Source organism: Anser anser (genome assembly GCF_964211835.1).
Source record: "Anser anser genome assembly, chromosome: 16".
Taxonomy (NCBI): domain Eukaryota; kingdom Metazoa; phylum Chordata; class Aves; order Anseriformes; family Anatidae; genus Anser; species Anser anser.
The window spans coordinates 18,819,230-18,840,916 of NC_139737.1; the positions used below are offsets into that span (position 1 = coordinate 18,819,230).

Sequence of the window (21,687 nt, forward strand, 5' to 3'; positions counted from 1 at the left end):
TGAGATCAAAAAAGGGATTGCTACTAATTGCGTACGTATCAATAACCAGGACAGAAGACATGCTGCATATAGGAATTAAACTTTTTCTAAAGCTCTAGTACATGAACATATCAAATCCCGCAGATTTTTTCTAGTATGGTTTCAGAGGTCTTACTTGATGGACATAAGCGCACAAGTGAAGACAAAAGATACTCTGTTTACCTGAAGTACTGGTTTGGACCCCAAATGAAAAAGCTGGCTTTGCTTGCTAAGGTTCCTTCTCTGATGGTTTAACGAAACTGAAGTTGAACATAGGTTTTGCTGTGCTCTCTTCTTTTGTACGCTCGGACTTCCCAACTGAAAAGCTAGGCTGTGTCTTTGACTCTTCAGTGTCAGCTTTCTTTCCAAACACTAACGGAGCAGCAGTAGTGACAGAATCCTGCTTCTCTTCTGTCCTTCCCAAAATAAACTGTGAGGCAGCTGCAGACTCTGCACCTGAACACTCTGAGTGAACACCGAATGTAAATGATGGCAAGGCAGCATTTTGTGGACGCAGTCGCAGTACCAAAACCTGCAGAAATAAGTGAATGTCAAGTCCGTAACCCACGGTGTATCTGCAGTACGTGAAGGTTTGAACTACATTCTAGTCCTGATCTTTCCAGTCAAAACTGTTTAACAAACAACCAACCAAACAGTAAAACAAACAAGAAAACCCCATGCTTCCTCTCTACATAAAACTTTTCACAATTGTGTTTTCTGCCCACCACCTGGCTTTAAAAAGTATACGAACTTCTTTGAAAGATCATGTTTTTAGTCTGAACTCCAAATGAACAACGTGTAGGGCATGTAAAGAACAAGCACGTCATTAATGAAAGCTTTTCTCTAAAAAGGATAAACTTATTCTTGGGGAAAAGTGTGGAAACAGAAGTTATCTAGGCAATATTCCTACAGGAAAAACGAATAATTTTGCCACACCTCAAAGGAAAAAATAATTGTGCTTAACAGGTAAGAAAATAAAAAAAATCAGAGCAAACCAAAAAATAAATCACAGAATATGCATCCTCGTTTTAATCATTAAGTATTACCTCTGAGCTCTGCTTTGGTGCTTGGCTTTGCACTTTCACAGGCTACACACTTCGTGGCCTCTGCTTTGTTTTGAACCAAGCAGGTCTCCCAATCCCAGCTTCCTTCAGGCTTCTTAAATTTGTCTAAATCCAGAAATTCTCCAGAAGGAGCAGAAAATGCAGATGCACTGCTACTGGTCACAGGTGTTGGACCCTCTGTGAGACAAACAAGACAGTTAACCATCCTGTTTGAACATGAACTATAAAATGAGCATTAACTTTTAAATTTGATTTGTCAAATCCCACAGAAATGTTCAAAACTACTCCGCAACTCCCCCCCCCGCCCCTGAAAAAAATAAAAGCCACCAAAAACCCACAAAGAAACAAAGAAACAAACAAAAAAACCAGAGTGGAACTCAAAGCTTCCAAACAACACACAACTCTGTTCAGCACACAAGCTTCTGCTGCTGTTGACCACAGTGTAACCTCCATAAAGAGGCCTGACAGGTGCCTTTTAAAAAAAAAGGTGCCTTTTAAGAGAGAAGCAGAAGATAACGCTTCAAATTCAAAACCGGAAAGACAAGAATGGCTCTTCCCTTCCACGGCACACGCAGAAAACTTTTATCCTAGTATTACTTGCATCGCTCTTCCTCCTGACAAGTGCAACGTAACCGTGCAATTCACTGCACCATGGTCACAGTAAACCCCTCATTTCCAAAATTCCTCCTTGCAATGGCAAGAGCCTCAGACAAAGATGCCGACTGACCGCTCAGAGGTTGGAAGTCCAAGAGAATCAACTCTGTCTGAAATCCATTATCTTACCTCATGAAATTTCAGTCTTACCGCACAGGATGATTACAAAAGCCCGGTCTAGTCCATCTTAATTTGTTTCTTCCACGATATATTTGCACAGGTGTTTTTCGATGTAATGGCATGTTAAATGACATTTAGAGTCAAAGTTAGAATTAGAATCGTATTTTAAAAACAATACAACCACGCTCAAAATCAATTACGGTCACACACAATGGGAAACAACCCAGTACTGCCCTGAAGAAGTTACCCAGCGGGTCACTCGCTTTCTTGAAGCCTACCACTGACCTTCATAGGCATCTCTCTGCTTTAGCTTAAGACTAGTTAAGACTACACTGTCTTGAAATCTGGCTTCACATCTCCCCTCAATTACATACAAACGGTGAGTAGAGGCATTTTGGACACATTCTGTAATTTTTTTTACTTATTTTTTGAAAGAGAAAAACGCAGTCATTTTTAACTCTTTCTATGGAGTTCTCATTTTCGCCAGTGAAAAATCACTATGTTGTTTTTAAATTAAGTCACTCACTTCAGCCACCTTCCCTCACCAGCTGCAAAGCCGGGGGTATCTGCATTGATCCAGCTCCGTACTAATACATTTCACAATCAGTTCAATTTATGCGACAGGCTGGAACCTGGGCTGAGACCTCTGAAGTGCCTGTAAACCAATCCTGCAGACAGCCGCTAACCCATCAACCGTACCTGGGAATCGTGTTGCTTAAAATATTCCATATATGCAACGTACTTTTATTCTGTACAAGATTCACAGAGGCTAGGATGGAAACAACAGGAAAAAAAGGACCATACCTGGTTTCTCAGACTGACAGGCTACACATTTGTTATCTTCCGTCTTATTTGGTACAAGGCATATTCCACAGTCCCAAGAGCCTTTCGCCTTCTTAAATTTGTCTCCAAAGCCCAGAGTGGCTGTTGTGTCAGTGCTGCTCGAGGAGGATGTCACTGTCACCGAGCTGTCTGTGACCACTGGTCATGTCAGAGCAGGCATTACTCCCGTTCCAGGTTTTGGTGTCTCACATGCTATACATTTTGTAGCTTCCGGTTTGTTTTGGACAAGACATGTATCGCAATCCCACGTTCCAGGTACTGTTTTGAATTTGTCTCCAAAGCCCAGCATCCCTGCTGGGGGCGCTGCTGGCTTTGAGGTGTCGCATTGACTTGAACTTACTGTCTGTTTCATACTCTCAACTGTTGACGCTTTAGTAGCTTGACAAGTTACACATTTGTCCTTTATGTCTTTGTTTTGCAGAAAAGGGTCACATGTATCAGATTGCCAGTACGATGCTTGTTTAGAAGTCTCTTTACCTGCAGAAAAAGTTGTTATTGCAGGCCTAGTATAAACCACTGTGCTTGTTGTAGGTTGTGCAGACGTAGAAGAGCGTGTTTTCAACAATCCAAAGTCTAGGAAGCAAGAAAAAAAAGTCTTCCTGTTAGCGCAGCACCTCACTACATGTAACTAAGTGACTTTACTAGAGGGCAAAAATTTCAGCTCAGGTGCCAATGGTTACAACTAGACATTCAGACCGAGCGCAACAGGAAGTCCCCAGAAATCTTATCTAAACGGATGAAATTTCATCTGCTGCACTGGGTCACAACAGAACATTTTGTTAAAGCTTCATTTAACTCTTTGTTTCCAAGCAAGCTTTAAATCAACATTTTCACTGGTCGATACAAGTACAAACAGACAGTAGCTGACTGAAATCTGACAGTCCAACGTGGAATGGAAATAATACAATTTGATTAAGACGCGATGCCCAATCGAATCAAATTTCTAAAGCTCCTCCTTCCGTAGCAGATGACTCAAATCTACTCCAGTAACTGTACAGAAGTTTGTACTCGGAGCAGCAATCCATGCGGTATTTTCCCACAGATGCTGAATATTAATTAAATAATAAAAACTCAAGACAATTGAACAACTGTCTAATTTTCTATAATCTTTTTCAAAATGCATCGGACACAGGACAACTCCTTATTTAAAAGGTGGCAATTTTAACAGGAAAGACAAGCTACTAATACAGAAAGACTAAAGGAAATGCATCTTAAACAGCAGCTCAAGTTGCTTGTAAATCTACCTTGAACATAGTTGTTTTGTGGTTTGTTTGTTGGTTTTTTTTTAGTCAAAAATGAAGTCTTTGAACAATGTGGATTTAGATTCTGCTTCTTTTAAACCGATAAAGAAAGTGAATGTCACTTCACTCAGAGGTCTTTCCTTAAACAAAATGCACAATGTATTTTCTCTCACTTAGCTCTTTCCAGTAGAGAAATGTGCTGCCTTCTTCACAAGTATGTAAGTTAGAAGAAGACTTTTGGGAAAAGATCAAATTCAATAAAGCCCTTTTTCTTAAAAGATATCTCTTCCACAGACACACTTTATGAAACTGTTGAAAACAATTGCAATTGCTTAAAAACAAAATTCAGAAAAGGGTTTTTAACGTAAAACACTCCACTTCTGTTTGCAGTTTAAATTTTAATCCACAGGAGCCATTGTAAGCTAAGGCCCAAAGATTCGCAGCTTTCGCCATGTATTTGGAACTGAAGCTCTTTCCTATTCTTTCTTCACCTGGGCTGAAGGTGGGACAGGAGTGTTGAGTTTTACAAACATTTCCTTTTCAATTCCACAAATTGTATTTACTTAAAATGAAACACCGATTATCTGGCTAATTCTCTTAGTACCTCATTTACAATTACATCCTAACACGTAAAGGAGATGCAACCCATCTGCTTTTCATCTTGCAGTTTTACTTCCAGCAACAAACACCACTTAGAATAGAAGGGGGCAGATGCACCCTAACAAACGCAGCGCTTAATGTAATGCTCTCCTACATTCATATTTATAGCAGATACTCTATTAACCATAAGTCGTGTGTTGGTTTTTTTTTTAATAAAAAATGCTAGCGTATTTTTTGCAGCATCTTTTTAAAAGGAGTTCATTATCTCTCCAGGATTTTTTAGAACGTCTAAGACGCTTCCTTCCTTTAAGACGTGGGCAGTGGTGAAGGGACCACCAGCAAAATCTTTGACCTCCTCTTTCTGTGTGTTGATGTTGGTTGAGGTGGTGGTGTCTTTTGAAACAAAAGAAAACAAAAACAGCTTTCACAATGTGACCTAGTTAGAGCAGATTATACTCACTTTTGTTAGAAACAAGAATTTCCAGCTTTCATGCTTCTCACATAAGAATCTTCACAAATTCTACTTACTTTGCAATGCTTTATGATTACAAGCAAAACAAAAAGCAACAAAACAAAAAAAAAATATAAAAGCAGATCTGTCACTGGAAAAATACTGCAGAAGTCCAACACTGCCTGGAATTGCTAGCATGCGCAGACAGGACAGATTGAAGATTTAATAAAGAAAAAAAGGAAAATCAGCACTTCAGATCTGAAGTGCTAAAGTTTCAGTTACCTAGGGTAAGAAAGGGCGTCACTGGAGTACCACTGGGTCCAGAAAGTTCTGCCGATTTTACAACGGGAACACTAAATGTAAACCCAATCTGCTATGAACAAGAGAGGTTTTTCAGATTCTCAAGCCACAGGAACTCCAATCGAATGCACACACAAAACCAAATCTGAAAGCTGCTCTTCACATTTGTAGCACGCATGCTGAATGACAAATTATAAGCCAGAAGCCTACATACTTTTCTCCATCAAGGCAGATTCTGCTTTAGTGTTCTGCAACAGCCTACTAAATGCCTAAGAAAAAAAGTCAAGCTCCTTTATTATTTTACTTACAGAAGACGTAGGTAGCACTTCTGCCTCAGTAGATTTCACAACTGGAGATGAAAATGCAAACTCAGGACTGCTAACAGTACTTGTTGGTTGTATCTGTATTTTCAAAAGAATTAAAGGTTTATATTTAAGAGCAACAACTACCTGAATTCACTACCCAACAGAAGTCCCGCAGTGACGTCGAAAAACCTGATGTTTGAGTTATTTTGCAGATAAAAGTAATAATAAAACACAGGGAAGTTTCCAAGTGGGTATAGGACAATATCTTCAAAACCAAATTCCAGAAACTGAGAGGAAAAGCTGGAGATGCTACTTAGGTCTAAATGCACGGAAAAGCAAGCCAGGAAGCTGAAGAACGGCAAACTCAGCCCAATGATACTCCAAGAACTTCAGCAAACACCTCAACATGTTAAAGCAGCTGTCTACTTCAAACCGTACAAAAAATATTTCAAGTACTCTGGAACAGATTAATGTTTATTTTATTGCAATAATATGCCAATTATTGCACCCTAGGCTCATTCTATGTGAGGCTTATATGACCACGTTACCTCTAATTTAATAACTTAAATAAAGTTGTGGTTTAACCATTGCAGGCAACTAAGCACCACACAGCCACTCGCTCACTCCCTCCAAATGGAACAGGGAAAAGAACCGGAAGTAAAGAAGTAAAGTTGTTAAATTTGAGGTAGCATTAATGACTCATCGCATGTAATGGCTACCTGGAAAGACAAATGCCATAACCCTGTACATACTCCCCACTCCTTCCCCTTCTTTCCCCCAGCATTTATTGCTGAGCACGATGCTAAATGGTGTGGAATATCCCTTCGGTCCTCTGGGCTCCGCTGTCCTGGCTGAGTGCCCTCCCAGCCTCTTGTGCATCCCCGACCTCCTCGCTGGCAGGGCAGCGTGAGACACAGAAAAGGACTTGTCACTGTGTAAGCACTGCTCAGCAACAGCTAAAACACCAGTGCCTTACCAACACTGTTTTGCTCACAAATCTGCAACACAGCATCATCTACTACGAAGAAAATTAACTCTACCCCTGCCAAAACCACTATAAATAACTTGGCATAAAGTCCACACCCCCCTTCCCCCGCAGACTTCCACAGCATTTGAAGCAGTTATACAATCACGTTAAATGGGAGTTGGCAGGCTCTAAGACTGAGAGAAGCAGAATCAAAACATTTATGCCTTTTTCCCCAAACTGGCATACAACCCCAATTCATTCAGCTGCGTAGAAACTAATATTTGTTAGTTTCATGAGCACCACAGAAAAAGTCAACTCGCAATAAAGCAGTATACTCATTGTAAACATTATTTATAGCATAAAGATTTACCTTGCCCGCCGCCGTCGCTGCTGCATCTGCCATGCCTGCCGCCTCCGTTGAATTTGCCACGCTTGTCGTTGCCGCTGTTGACCTTGATATGTCCTTTGTCATCAGCAGGTATGGCATGCCCGCCGCCATTATTGGACATGTCAAGCCTGAGGGCACTGTTGAACACGTTATGCCTGACGTCGCCGTTGTATAAATCATGTCCTCCACCTCCTCCTCTGATAGATCTGTCAAGTCCTCCACCTCTGATGGATCTGTCATGCCCTCCACCTCTGATGGATCTGTCATGCCCTCCACCTCTGATGGATTTGCCATGCCCGTCGCAGCTGCTGGAGTTGCCGTGCTCATTGCTGCTGTTGAAACAGCGCTCGGTGACGCTGAGACAGCGCTACTACCAACGAAACTAGAATTGAACTGAGGCAGCGATGCAGCACTGATGGGTAGGGGTATGTTCGGTAGCACTGGTTCCTCCACTTCCTAAAGTTGCAAATTTTAATTTTTCTTATACAAGACATACTACTTTCTCACCCCATCGCACCCAATTTATTAACAAAATTAAATAGAACAAAAATCCATACAAATTAAGAGAAAGCAAGTTTCCAGAAGAAATCCCGATCTCCCCACCTCTGTCTACCACGTCATTTTAATTTATGGCAGGCCTGCTTCCACATTATACTCTATTCAACAACTGTACAGCAAGAACACTGAAAGTTAACTCAAAACCTGTGCAGAACAGAGACGCACAGATCACATTTTTTTTCTTTCTTTTCTATACTTTAGTCATCAAAGCTCTGGAGAAGCATCATCCTTTCTAACTACCCTCGCATGGCTTCAATTAAGAGTACACTCTCAAGACAAGTGAGAAAGTGTTCCTCTTGCAAAATTAGGCGGGATAGCTGCCAAAGTTTCTAAAGTCACTACAGCAGTGAACGTGGAAAAAGGTAATGTTTAAAGAAGCAGGTAGGTTCAACAACCAAACTAAACACAAAAAGCACCAAAGAAAGTCAGACTAGCAGCACTGAAGATTGTGTTCTGGTAAATACAGTCTATACCATGTATCAGGATGCAAATATAAAAATCAGAAAACAGCCTCTTAACAACTTCAATTTTCATCCCTGCCACTTACTTTATTTGATTACTAAGATTGGATGAGTTATGTTTTAAATGGCATAGGAAATCTGACCAAAATTTGTACAGTACTATCATGATCTACTTAGAAATGACTAGGAAGGGATGTAAGTTGGTACTACTGATATTCAGTGCATCCTGTAGCTTACATCTGTTTCACAGTTTTGATTTGAAAAGTTTATGGAACTTTTGATATTTGGACCATTATTTTATTTGCGTTACAGGAATAAACAACAGTGTTTATGATTTCTTTATATTGCATCATCTGGAAGTCCCATTTAATGATTTGAAACTTAAATTAACTTAAATACTTAATATTAACTTAATATTAATTAAATACTTAATGTTAACGTAAATACTTAAATTAACTTACAGGCAGCTTATATAACATCCAATAAAAGAAAAAATAATCTGAATATTCATGGTCATAGTTTTATGGAATAGATTTTTCCTATTAAAATGAGAAAAAAACTCTCTCACAATGAGTTTGGTGAGTATCAAAAACTGAGTCATCGTTAGCAGACATGCAGAATGCTCTCTTCTACTACTCTTTTTCACACTCTTGGCCTGTATCTTTCTGTATGACTTAAATATGAAACCAAAAATTAAGCTTTTTTTTTCTTTTTATACTTGGCACTCATTTCAAGTATCATTCCTGTAGAAAAACTATACAAACCTTCACCAAAACATTACTTCTCTTCTTAGGACTCATTCATTCAATTGCTAACGAGAAATGTTATAGTTTGAAGAATCTCCAAGGTAAGAGAATTAAAAATTTCAAAATTACATAAGCAAAGTTCAGGTATTCAAACACAGGAAATCAATTGGAGCCTGCTCTGAAACCCACAAGAAAACAAAAACAATGCAAAAATAAAGCGGTATTGTTATAATTTACTATGATGCAATAAAACTGACACACTTAGCTAGTTACTTCAGTAAGCTCAGTGACAGCAATTAATTTAAGAGTCACTTACCTGTTCTTGTACAGCTCTTGATAAATAGTGTATTCCTCTTTCCCTTCTCATTTTGCCACCTCCGCTACTCACTCCTGAAGACAGACCATTGGACGCAGCAGTACTGAATTTGTAGCTGGTCACATTGCTAGCACACGACAGTACAGAAGTTGGGGGAAACAAGAGAAAAAAAAATTACCAGCCAAATTTTTTTTTCAAGATATTAGAGCTGTTATTAGTCCTAGAATTGAAACCTGCTGATCAGAAAAAAACTAAAGCTGTCTCACAAGTTGCTAAACGCTGGTAAATACTTGATGTTCTAAATAGGAAAAACTTTATTAACAGCAGCAATGAAAAGGACATACATAAGTGCACCGTTCACACGGGAACAATGACTAAGCCAGAAGACCTGAAATAGAAGAGCTGATTTAGATTGTTATTTTCCAGTGCTTCCTTTAAATAGGACTGGTTCTCTGATTCTGCGATGCACGTGTATCTTTTGCAGGGATATAAAAGAACAGCTCACAAAAATACAGAAAGAGTGCACATATGCACACATACACATGGGAAACACTGCCAACAGCTCTGATAGAATAGGGACGCCTTAGACTTGTGTGGCAAGGTAATATGGCCTAAGCTTCAGAAGCAGCTCTGGCTTTCATGTGGCCATCAGCAGGAACAGCAGAGGTGTTTGGGTATGCCTACATTCCAGAAGTCTTTTCAGACATGAATACAGATCCCTTTTGTAAGGCATACAAAGGCGTTTTTCTGGTACTTAAAAAAGCCTAGCTCAAAACCAGAAAGATATCCTAATCCAAGAGCAAATGGGGAAAAAATAACCCAAACCAGAAGTGGAATAGGGAATAACTCTAACAAAAGTACTATGGCAAGAAAATGAAGTATGCCTGGAAAAACCGTGACATCAAAGCTTATCTTGCAGCCAATCAGTCAGTCAGTACAGAAGTGCATTAGATCGCACTGGAAGACACCAGGTCAAACTCCCACAATACTGAGGAGGAGAACTGGTCTAAACTTGTCAAATACTTGACAACAGCCTGCTTAGCACTGTAACTGCATAGAGGAAGACAGATCCCTAAGGCATATGCTCAGACTTTTCTCTAATCCGAACTGTCAATCCATTAGAATTCTGAAAAAAGTCTTACATCAAAATAGATCTTCATTCAGACAACTATCGCTTGCCCATAACAGCCCATATTCCTCTTTCTGTTAACACCTGTGAGCTTCAAGGGGGCAAAGACAATTGTCAGCCTTCAAGCAAGTCTAATCTACAATTGGACTCAGGTTTAAAATATATACACACACACACACACACATAGATATATAGCATTGGTGGGCCAGAGATTTACTGAGTATTCCAACTCAACTGTCCAAAGGGACTCTTGCCAGCAGATCAGTGTGGTGCTCCTGCTCCAGAACATGGCACCCAACAGAGACCAGCATCACAAAAAACACTACCACCACTACCTACTCTACAAACAAAAGGTAGGGCACTGCAATAAACTTTGTGAACGAAATCAAAAGCAGTATGAGTTTGCTCTATCTCCTTCCTAAATGGAGAAGTAGAAAGGAGTTCTAACAGAGACAATTTAGAACAGTTTGAAAAAAACATAATTACAACCCAGCACCTGATTGCACCTGTACCAGAACCTTAAAGCCAGTCGCTTCCACCCCTAAAAAGGTGGTTGTTGTGAAGTCCAACTTTTAGATGCCAAAACAAAGTGTTGAGTTCTTTCTGCAAGCCAAAGAATGCCCATGGTCACATAAGAATTGCTTGGCAGATGAGCATAGAGTCAACAAAATTCCCTGCTACTGTTCTTTGAAAAGAGCGACCCCCTAAAAACCGAGTGCAAAGTCTCTTAACTCAAGCATTATTACCCAAAACACCATTTGCCCAGAAGGAAGAGCCATCAATATTATCTGGAGGATAACTCATTTGACCTAAACCAAGAAAGCAGTATAACACAAAGCAGTCTCCTCAAGAAGAAATTCAATTAATTCTGCTGGATTTTTTTTATTTTAGAGATGAGTTAGCATTTGGCCTCAAATGATCCTAAAGAACACATGGTCTTCATGTGAACTCAAAGCAGACAATTAACTTCATCATGAAAGGAGTATTAAAAAAAAGAATAATAAATCATAAATCTTCCTCCATGTTTTTGCTTAAAAAATAAAGAAAAAAACACATCAATAAACATCCTCCTGAACTGTAACTCACTTCCCCTACTTCACCTTCTAAAGAATGCTTCAGAAAGAATCATCCCATTAGGACAGAGCTTTCAAACTGCAAGCAATTAAATAGCTAAAACTAATAGCTTTTCCCCTAGGGAACATTAGGAGGGACAAATTATTTTGTTATAAGTAAACTGAGTTATAAACCATGAAATATCTGTCAAAGCAAAATTTGTAACGCTACAGATTTAGTCAAACTACAAAATGAGCCATATTTCCTGTAGAAGGAAAAAATTAGGCCTCCAATAGCAAAGATCCTTTCTGTGGATACAGCATTATAACGTGCCTTGTTTCCCATCTTCGTATCCTACTCAGAAGATAAACTTGGGATAAAAAGTGGTGTATCAGTACTTTTATTCTTGCTCATCTTCCTTCCGTTCATAAAAACAACAATTTTCTCAAAGTTCTATTGATCTTCAAACACAATCCAGACTTTGCAGCTCCCTCAAAATACAAAATTTTCATTGGATTTCCCATTCCTTTTACTGAGAACTGTCACCACCTTTCAGGTGCAGACTGTACTGAAAAAGGAGATGTCTTTCTTCCTTCAAGTAAGTTTTAAATTAATAGATGTCATACCTTTCAGATGGTTCTGCTCGCTGTTCTGCAGGCAAAGTCTTCTCTCTCATCCCCTGCAAGTTAAGTTTAGTTCAAGACTTAGCTGAATATGTACAGAATACACAAAGTACCAACAACCACTTCATGTGGTTTTTTGTGGTTTTTATTTTATTTATTTATTTTTAATTTTATAGCACTGAATACACCTCACCTACTTAACGTTGTTCCATAATTCAGCATTGTGGGTACAGTTCAGTTAAATTTTGGGGCTAAAGTAAGCACACTGCTTCACTCAGCATTGAGGACAAACTGATAGAACACTAAATCAAATTTGTCAAATCCTCTAACAAAGAAAGTAATTATTTTAAACAAAATGACAAAAATTGTGTATGTGGGGGGGAGAGTTTTCATCAAAACTTGTGTTTACCAACCCCGTAAAAGGGACATACTTTTCTGTTTTCTGTCATTTATGAACAAACAAGGAAAAAAAAAACCTCTACCCCCCTAAAAACTAAGCAGTTGCTGCTACATTCATTTTAGAACTTTACCAAATGGAGATTGTGCTGGCTAAACAATACAGAGATTGAAAGAGTTAAAAGCAATAAGCAACCAGTATTACTGTCCACTTTGATTTCCAGCCTAAGAAGCCCATACACTTAACACGTGGTCATTTGTACACTCAGACTGATACTGGAAACACAGATGTTTTCGCAGAAAGAGATGCCCATTTAATTTTATGGAAAATTTATTAGACTCCATCTACTCCAAAGCAATCAAAACCGATAACTCAGCACATTGTCAGAACTCTCACTTGGAGCACATAGCTCACCTGGAATAGTTTACACAGAACACGAGCATGTTTCATCAGTGACAGCTTTGTGTACATGAGAATATAAAAGGAAAACATTTCTGTCTTTTAATATTCTTTCACTGAGAACAGGATGACTCAATAGCACATCATGACATCGTGAAAACAACCACAAGACACTGAGTGTTCCAAAAACAGAATTAAATCCATAAAAGCTCAATCTATTTCACAATGGTTCCCACTGCCTTAAAGCTCGCCTCAAACATACTATCAGTACTTTTTGCAAAGATAGGATAACAATTGGTTTGAGAAACATTCCAAGACTGGAAAAAAAAAACAGGCACATAAGGACTCAAAAATGTACTCACTTGGAACTTTGTGTCTACTCTCTGGCAAATTTTGCTGGACTGAGTAGTTGAAGTCGGTGATGGTTCAGAATACCGCGTATAACGCATCGGTTGACGGTTTACCGTTGGTGTCACAAGTCTCTTAACAGGTGGAGGCTGGAATGCATTCTGGGATTCCAGCTTTGAAAGGGAAACAGCAATCAATTTATCCTTACGTCCACCCAAATTAATTCCAATATTTATTGATGAAAACAAATTACAGAACTATAAACCTCCCCCCATCGGTCTTGGCACTCAGTGAATACAATTTGAAAATTCTGAAGACCGTTCAACTTGTAGAGGGAAATCACCAGAAAACCAGTAACGAAATCCATAAAGCTATATATAAGTAGCCAAAGTCTGACTGAATTCCATTTCAAAATTTGGCAGTTAGCTTCATAGACAAAATAATTCATGCTACCATAATTAAAATAACCCATGTTCCTAGAATATGCTCCTATCTTTTCCTCTGCCCACACTGTGATTTTTTTTTTTCAGTAGCTTAATTCATTAATTTAACATTCGAAGTGTTAAGCAACTAATTATACAGGCTTCTGGGCTTCACATTCCCTACATTTTCCCTCTTCAAAGTTACACAAACAATAGAACACACTCAAAAAAACCAACTTGTCAGTCTTACAATAATCTCATTCATTAAAATATGATCCAATGCTTTACATGTACATTAGATGCACTTCACGTAGTGGGTTTGACTTCCCTTTTCAAAGCATTTTCACAGACCAGAGTTAATTTTTAACACAGACCACTGCGTGTTCTGCAAAACTGACTTAACTGAACTGTCAGACAGAAAACAAACCCTAAAGGCTACAAGATTTACCGATGGCTCCGCCTGCGGTCTTAAGGATCAGAAAATACAGTCTTAGGAAGCATGCTATTGTTCAAATCAATACCAACAGGAAATTTTTGTTTACGCTGCAGCTTTAATTTCACAGTATCTCCCAGCTCTTAGTAATAGAATTCACACTCTCTCTAAAGTATATAAAAATACATCTTTCTAAAAAATATTACATTCAGTTTGAAACCTTGAATAAGACATGTTTTATGTAAGTTCACAAATCTACTTCGAGTGAACGATGGTTCATTGCTGGTTTTAAAGGTAAAAAAGAAAAATATTAATTCCCCCAGTTAGGCATTCAATACACCAAGAGCTATTCTGCCTGGTACAGCTCCTTGAAATAAGAAAAATACCACATCACTGCTACCCACTGCAGAAGTTTAGCCTGAGTGCACAAGTGTTCCGTCAACCGCATGTTCACTTTAGCAGGAAAACACACGATCGTCTCCTCAGCAAATAATTGCTTCTCATCACGGGCTACCCTTCTCCCGCCACCATTATGAATTCTAGTATTATGAATAGACAATCTATCTCCTTTCACCCACTGACAGCTGCGTGCAACATTCATTTAGTGGCTGACAATTTCAGGCTCTCTGTTGCAAATCTGGCAGATCTTTCTTAATGCCTTATCACAGGTGTATTGCTATAATATAACTGAGAATTCACACCAGATTTGGTTTTAGTTATTTGGATAATATTTATGATATACTTCACTTCTCCATGCCCTTGTAATTTGGCAGATGGTGAAAAGATGGTCCAGGAAATCTGAGATGTTTGTAAACTCTGAAGTGATTGTAAACTTAATTATACATCCATCCAATCAAGGAATTAGCACAGAAACTTCTTGAGACACTGTCCCTTTGCTCATTAGAACAGAAGATGAAAAGTTTGCACATCTTGTTATTTCCTTCAGTCACCTGATCTTCAAGTGGTCATCTAAGGGTTTTGTAATTTAATAAGCCCAAGGATACCCCTAACTAAAGTCATCAAAAAAAGATGACTAGTTTTCATTTTTTAAAGAAAATGAAAGGAAATCATGCTTTACCACAGCATTATCACCAGTTCTGTGCTACCTCCAAATAGGAATTTAGGAGCGTAAGATTTATAGCGTCGGAAAAGAAAAAGAAAAAAAAAAACCTCTACCCCCCTAAAAACTAAGCAGTTGCTGCTACATTCATTTTAGAACTTTACCAAATGGAGATTGTGCTGGCTAAACAATACAGAGATTGAAAGAGTTAAAAGCAATAAGCAACCAGTATTACTGTCCACTTTGATTTCCAGCCTAAGAAGCCCATACACTTAACAAGTGGTCATTTGTACACTCAGACTGATACTGGAAACACAGATGTTTTCGCAGAAAGAGATGCCCATTTAATTTTATGGAAAATTTATCAGACTCCAACGATGGTTCATCGCTGGTTTTAAAGGTAAAAATGAAAAATATTAATTCCCCCAGTTAGGCATTTAATACACCAAGAGCTATTCTGCCTGGTACAGTTTTGCAATTTAATGATACCCCTAACTAAAGTCATCAAAAAAAGATGACTAGTTTTCATTTTTTAAACAAAATGAAAGGAAATCATGCTTTACCACAGCATTATCACCAGTTCTGTGCTACCTCCAAATAGGAATTTAGGAGCGTAAGATTTATAGCGTCGGAAATTAACAATTTTCCTCCTCTTTACTTTGAATGGTGATAAAAAGCACAAAAACTAGTTTTCTGTGCCCGAATGAACACGGAAGTCTGTACAAAGTCTATATGACCACTCAATCAGTATTTTTCTATTTGTGATCATTTCTTCAAGAGCAAACTTGCCTCAACAGGAATTTTAATATGCAGCTTCACCCCAAGTTGGGGGACAAGATAAAATGACTTGGTGTGTTCTAGAGTTGTTGCTCTCAACTTACAAAGATAACATAATTCTTAACCTGAGTAATCTTCACAGCCCATCATCTACTGTGGATACATGCCAATATTAACTTGATTTGATGTCTATGTTGTCACTGAGGTTTGAGAAAATTTTTCTAATAGTGATAAAGCATTGAAAAAGTTATCTACCTCAGCTTAAGACATTATTGGTTCTTACCTTTCTTCGTTTGGACTGGAAGTCAGTAATATCCAGTTTATCTATGTCCGGAGGCTGAGGAAAAAACAAAGCATAAATATTAGAGGGCAATTTTTTTCTCCTGAGAGAGAGGGTTCCCTGCAACAAAAATGTGGGGGTTCATGGTCAACTTACACAACACAGCAGCAAAACAGATGCCATTCTTTTAGCATCCTGTTGAAGAAACAGCGCAATAAATTAAACCAGCCACAACGTAAGGAAGAATAATTTTATCTTTATGCTTTGATGGCACATTTACTAAGTTTTATAAACACATGAAGCAAAAACAGATTAAAAGAAGTGCTATTTACCAACAAAGGGCTTGACAGCTTCTCCATTGCCTCCAAGATGCGCCGTGCTGAGGTACTTAAGGTAGCGTGGGACCACACAGTTTCTTGTCCAGCTTTCGCTCTCTTTTGTGCCTGAAAAATTAGCATTTTAAGTGTTACAATGGTCAATTCTGAGCTAAAGAGGCATGTATTTTACGTCCCAAGGCTACACTGATGATACAATCAATATATTCTGATGACAGAGAAAAATGCAGTCACTGGGATTTTAAGCCATAAAGAAGAGAATACATTCGGAGTTTAATGAAGTTTACCTTGGGCCTCAGTGCATCTTGCACGTGCTTGTTGCACGAGCAATAAAAGAACTCCGTACTTGTAAAAGGTCAAGACGGATGATGCCAGGACTGCTAAGGCCTCCGAAGCAGTAATCAGGGAAACAGAACTCAAGAAAAGGCTTGTGGTACAGAAAGCATTTTCAGTAACAACACAGACCTCAGAGTTTCACGATGGTCTAAGTGTACCATCTTAAAATCAGTGTATACAATCATAACCAGGAACTAGTTTTACTTCTCTCTTGCTTCCTCCCTTCCCCCAAGATTAAAGTTGGCTGCAAATCTTTGTCTTAAAAGATAAAGATCTGATTTAAACTGTAACAGATCTAAACATTACACTGAAAAAGTAAACTGTTTATTTGCACCACCCAACTTCAAATATCAGTCAAAAACTTCCTTTGGTGTGACTTTTTTTCTTCCCAGGTTAAACCCCTCATATAACCACACTGTGCTTATCACACGATGTGAAGACAGGAAGCAGACCACGCAGCATGTAAAAACACAAGTGAGACTCACAGAACCACAGAATGGTTAAGGTTGGAAGTGACCTCTAGAGATCGCCTGGTCTACCCCCCCGCTCAAGCAGGGCCACCCCGAGCAGGTTGCCCAGGACCATGTCAAGTCAGCTCTTGAAGACCTCCAAAGAGGGAGACTCCACAGCCTCTCCGGGCAACCCGTGCCAGGGCTCCATCAGCCGCACAGTGCAAAAGCATTTCCTGATGCTCAGACAGAGCCTCACGTTTCAGTTTGTGCCTGTTGCCTCTTGACCTGGCACTGGGCACCGCTGAAAACACAATGGCTCTCTATGCTCTTTGCACCATCCATTCAGGTATTTATATACACCAATAAGATCCCCCCTGAACCTCCTCTCCTCCATGCTAAACAGGCCCAGCAGTCCCTGCCTCTCCTCAGAAGAGAGGTGCTCCCAGTCCCTTGATCTTCTTGGTGGCCCTTCGCTGGACTCTCTAGTACCTTGCTGTCATTCACAGCAAGCAGCAAGAAGCAAGCTACTCTCTCCTTTAAAAGCCTAGTATTTTGGTTCCTCTTTTTACCATAATGCAGTAATATTGTAAAAAACAAAAATAGCCGACCAAAGAGGGTTCCCAGCTTTGCACCACAAGGTTTCAAGGTTTCCCGTAAGTGAGGTACTTGTACTGCCCTTTTTCCGTTGCACAAATGGACTGTCAGAACAGAGCCAGCAAACCCGCGTTTTCATTTTCTTAAAATTCCTTTTGATTTATCGATAAAAGTCACTTTCATTTAAATATATTCCTACCAAACCTGATTTGACTTTCCTTTTCGATTCAGCTCTAGCTAATCAGAGTTGTCAGCAGTTTTTATTTGCTATTTCCAAGAACTCTTGGGGGCAAATAACTCTCTCCAAGAACTATATGAATCGTTCAAAACAGAAAGCATGTTACTGCTTATCTTGGGACTGCATTTAGTCCTGCATGCCTCTGTGTACCAGAAGAACAAAGGATCAGCAAAGTTGATTTTAGATATTTTCAAAGACTGCAGGTTTATACAACATATCCATAGCATGAATGTAGGCATGCTTGGAAAAGAAGATCCACAGATAAATATTAGCCAGGTTTGACTACTGTAGCTTTTGCTACCATAAACACAAGTTTTCAAAGTTATGCTGTCATTGGCTTTTTTGCATCAAGTTATTTTAACGTAATGTAGTCAGAGGCAGACAATGGCACTTGAATGGAATTTTTTGAAAGACCTAACAACAGAGGAAACCCCAACTACCAACAACTAGCCCAAACTGTCATTCTTGTTCTTTCTGACAAGTATTACCTGTGGTAAAAACTGTCATTAAAGAATTTAAACAGAAATCAATCTCAGACGTCTATTTTTGTAGACCAAGAGGGCAGAAGAGCAACTGTTACCACATATTCAGCTCCCTGCTCAAAGCTCCTTTGGCAGTGCTGCTTTTTTTATTTCCATCACTATTTCCCACTACACTACTTTTCTCATACCTGATAAGGTTCCGTCTTTGGCTGCCTTGATCTTACAGCTGCACCACCGGCATAGGCCGTCTTTCCGGGGTAAAATGGAGAAAACCCAAGCTGGTTTTGCTTAAAAACAGACGTGCTTCCACGTACCTACGGAAACACAGTATGAGAAGTGGATAGAAAAACAGGTACACATTCAAACTGATTAAAAGAAATACTGTGCAGTACTTACAGGACACAGTCCTCCAAAAACAAATAAACTGAATGCAGGTTTCTTAGAGCTAGCTGCAGAATGCTGCGAGAGGGAATGAGTTCTTTCAGCTTCTGTGGGCCAGAGCAGTGACGATGAAGTATTTTTTAAAACTGCAACATCTGCCAAAATGACGTATGCTAGATGTAAATGCCTCTCGTACGTACAGAACTTTAACAATAAAGATCACACTAATTCAAGTTCTTCAATACAGAAAAATAAGCATGACTTCAGCTTCTTTAAATAGATCAACTTCACGTACAGACTGAAAACCAAGTATCACCTACAAACTTGAAAACTGTTCACAGAGCTGCAAGTAGTTTTCAGCAATCTTACCAAGTTAATACTGTGCTTCCAATGCAGATTTTTTTTTCCTTCAGGCTAAGATAAAAGAGGACCGCATAAACATCAGTGCATTTGTACGGACAAAGCTTTTTTCTGTGTTGGTAAAAGGCTGGAGGCCAGCACAGATCATAATCGCACAGGTTTTAAACCTGGAAGATTCCCCAAAGGCTGCTCTAAGAGTTAACGATCTTCTGCCCATGTATGTTTTACGAAGACACACCAGAAAGTTCTAGTGCACTCAGGTTATATTGCTAAAGCCCAGCAACTCTACTCTCAGCTGTACAAAAGTTCTCTGGAAAACCTGCTGAGCACACGTCAGTCCCTGTCTATATGGGGGACTAGAAAAAGCTGCAAACCTGCTGTTCGCCCTTTCAGCGAGAAGACCTACGTACCAACCTACATCGACACGATGCTTATTTTTTATTTTAAAATGGTGTGCTTTCCTCAATGAATTTGGCAAAAGACATGAAAGTATTGACAGCTGAAGCCTTCTACCAAGAAAGGTCAAAAAACAGCCTATAGCTTATGTCAGAGTAGTTTCTTTATCTTCTCTTGCTGAAACACAGGAAAACATCTCGTGTTCCTATTTGTCACCTGCACTTATTCACATTTAACCAGCTGTCTGTTAGATATTCTGAGTCACTCTTCCTTCTAGACAATCAGCCTAGTTGTCAAGCTACGGCAAGTCAGCCTGATTTCCTACCGTCCCAGTTCAAAATTTACATATAACCTAGCTGAACGTGTATATTTCAGCATTGACTCTTTCTAACATCAGGGTATCATAAACGTATTCCAAAGCACGCTTCTATTAAAAAGGTGATAGGATTATATACTTCTAAAACACTAAAAATTCAATTTAATTCTCGCATCCAAAGTTGACATTCACCTATTTTATTTACTAAGGTGATGTGGAATATTAAAGAACGCAAGGTACTTCACATTAAAAAAAAAGTCAATTAAACAGAGAACACAAAAATCACCTTCATCAGATGCTCTAGAGGAGGAATCACTGGTTGTTGAGATGTTATCATCGTCTTGTTGAGAGGTAGAATCTTCTATTTCTTTTATCAAGGACAGCCTAGGACTGCCAATGCCAAATACAGAAGATGTCGAGGGCTGACAAGGTGGGACAGGAGAATCCAGCGTGGTATAATTCAGACGGCTCCGATGAAGAGAGGGCCTTGTTAACACAACTGGGAAATTCAGTGCTGATCTACTTGTGGATGGTTCTAGACAAGAACAGGGAGATAATTAGCTTTGCTATAGACAAGCTCACAGAAGCCAAAACCTGTTTCCTATCGACAGCCATGCTATTGCCAAGTTCTAAGCGCAAAAAGAGAGAAGCCAAATTTAACTTCTTCCTCACCCAGATACGGTTGCATCTAACTGTCTGGCTACAACAACAACACTGCTTGCGATACACAGTATTAATGTTGCATCCAGAAGTAGTTAACTATGAGGATTTACAACACCACATTCTGACCCCGTGCTCAAATGCTCTAACGCTGACTTGGCCGTTCACTAAATCAAACATATATACTCCTTCTCCCATGTACAGCTTGCAATAAGCTTTACAAAATTTGAGATTACACGGTAAATTACAGATAACACTGCAGCTTCCATAATATTGGAACAAAGGTTACATTAATCTGAATACACAACATGAAAATGAACGTTTGCAGTACTTTTTTCCCAAGTTCTTCCATATCAGCTCACGTTAGAGGCAAAACATCATCTCCTACCCATTAACTATTGGGATTTTGACCCAAGGGACAAGGATGTTGACCCAAGTAACCAGATGAGCATTTTTCCCTCTTGAAGCAAAGGGTCTGCAAACAATGCCAGTGGCCTGGAATAGGTGGCCTTGAAGTCTATCTTGCTAAATGAATGGAACTATTCATGGGTATTTTGCCTGATGAAAGCCTACTGTCTCTCCCAGGAATCTGGGCAATTCAAATGACTTTGAGCCACTATCCTCTTGATACTTGAACTGAAGCTTAAACTAGTTAGTTCAATCTTCATAACCACTGCAGTACCACTAATTAGCTCTCCAAACCATGAGCAGATTTTTAGGACAGCACCGTTTGAGATACAGAAAGTTCTTCAGGCGGAAGGCCACCCAATATAGGCTCCAGCACACTGATACCTCAGAACTGAAGAAACACATTGGTTTCAAAATGTAGTAATAATTAAAAAAAAAATCTTATTCTTAAGCATAGTAAGCAACACCCACGGACAGCAACATAAGCTGCAAAAGGTTCCAGGGTGTCCACCTGCTCCTGATCTCCTGGAGTTAGCAAGCTTGCAGTGCAGCTGTTCTTAATGAAAGCTCCTTTCACGCAGTTACATAGGAAAGCCAACATGTGTTCCTCAGTCACGAAGACCTTCTCTATTCTTTTCTCCAAACTCATTCCCAAGCTACAGCTACACAGAAAGCCATCAATCTCCTTGTTTACAATTAGATGAGATTGGAGGCAAAGATATTTCCTCCTTATTTTTTGATTCTGCCAACAACAGAAGCAACTGACTTTCCACATT

The 21,687-nt window shown here is 39.3% G+C and overlaps 1 pseudogene across 1 annotated transcript in view; it reads right to left on the reverse strand.

Annotated features, from left to right (window-relative positions):
- Nucleotides 1-1,053: 1,053 nt before the first annotated feature.
- Nucleotides 1,054-21,687, reverse strand: part of LOC310882507 — a 48,762-nt pseudogene continuing 28,128 nt past the window's right edge. Inside the window, exons 10-15 of the transcript in view lie at nt 20,130-20,378; nt 18,787-18,926; nt 18,579-18,704; nt 16,340-16,396; nt 2,661-3,312; nt 1,054-1,259 (exon numbers count right to left, since the gene is read on the reverse strand). The product of the transcript in view is annotated as an uncharacterized misc_RNA (transcript). The remainder of the gene's footprint in view (nt 1,260-2,660; nt 3,313-16,339; nt 16,397-18,578; nt 18,705-18,786; nt 18,927-20,129; nt 20,379-21,687) is intronic.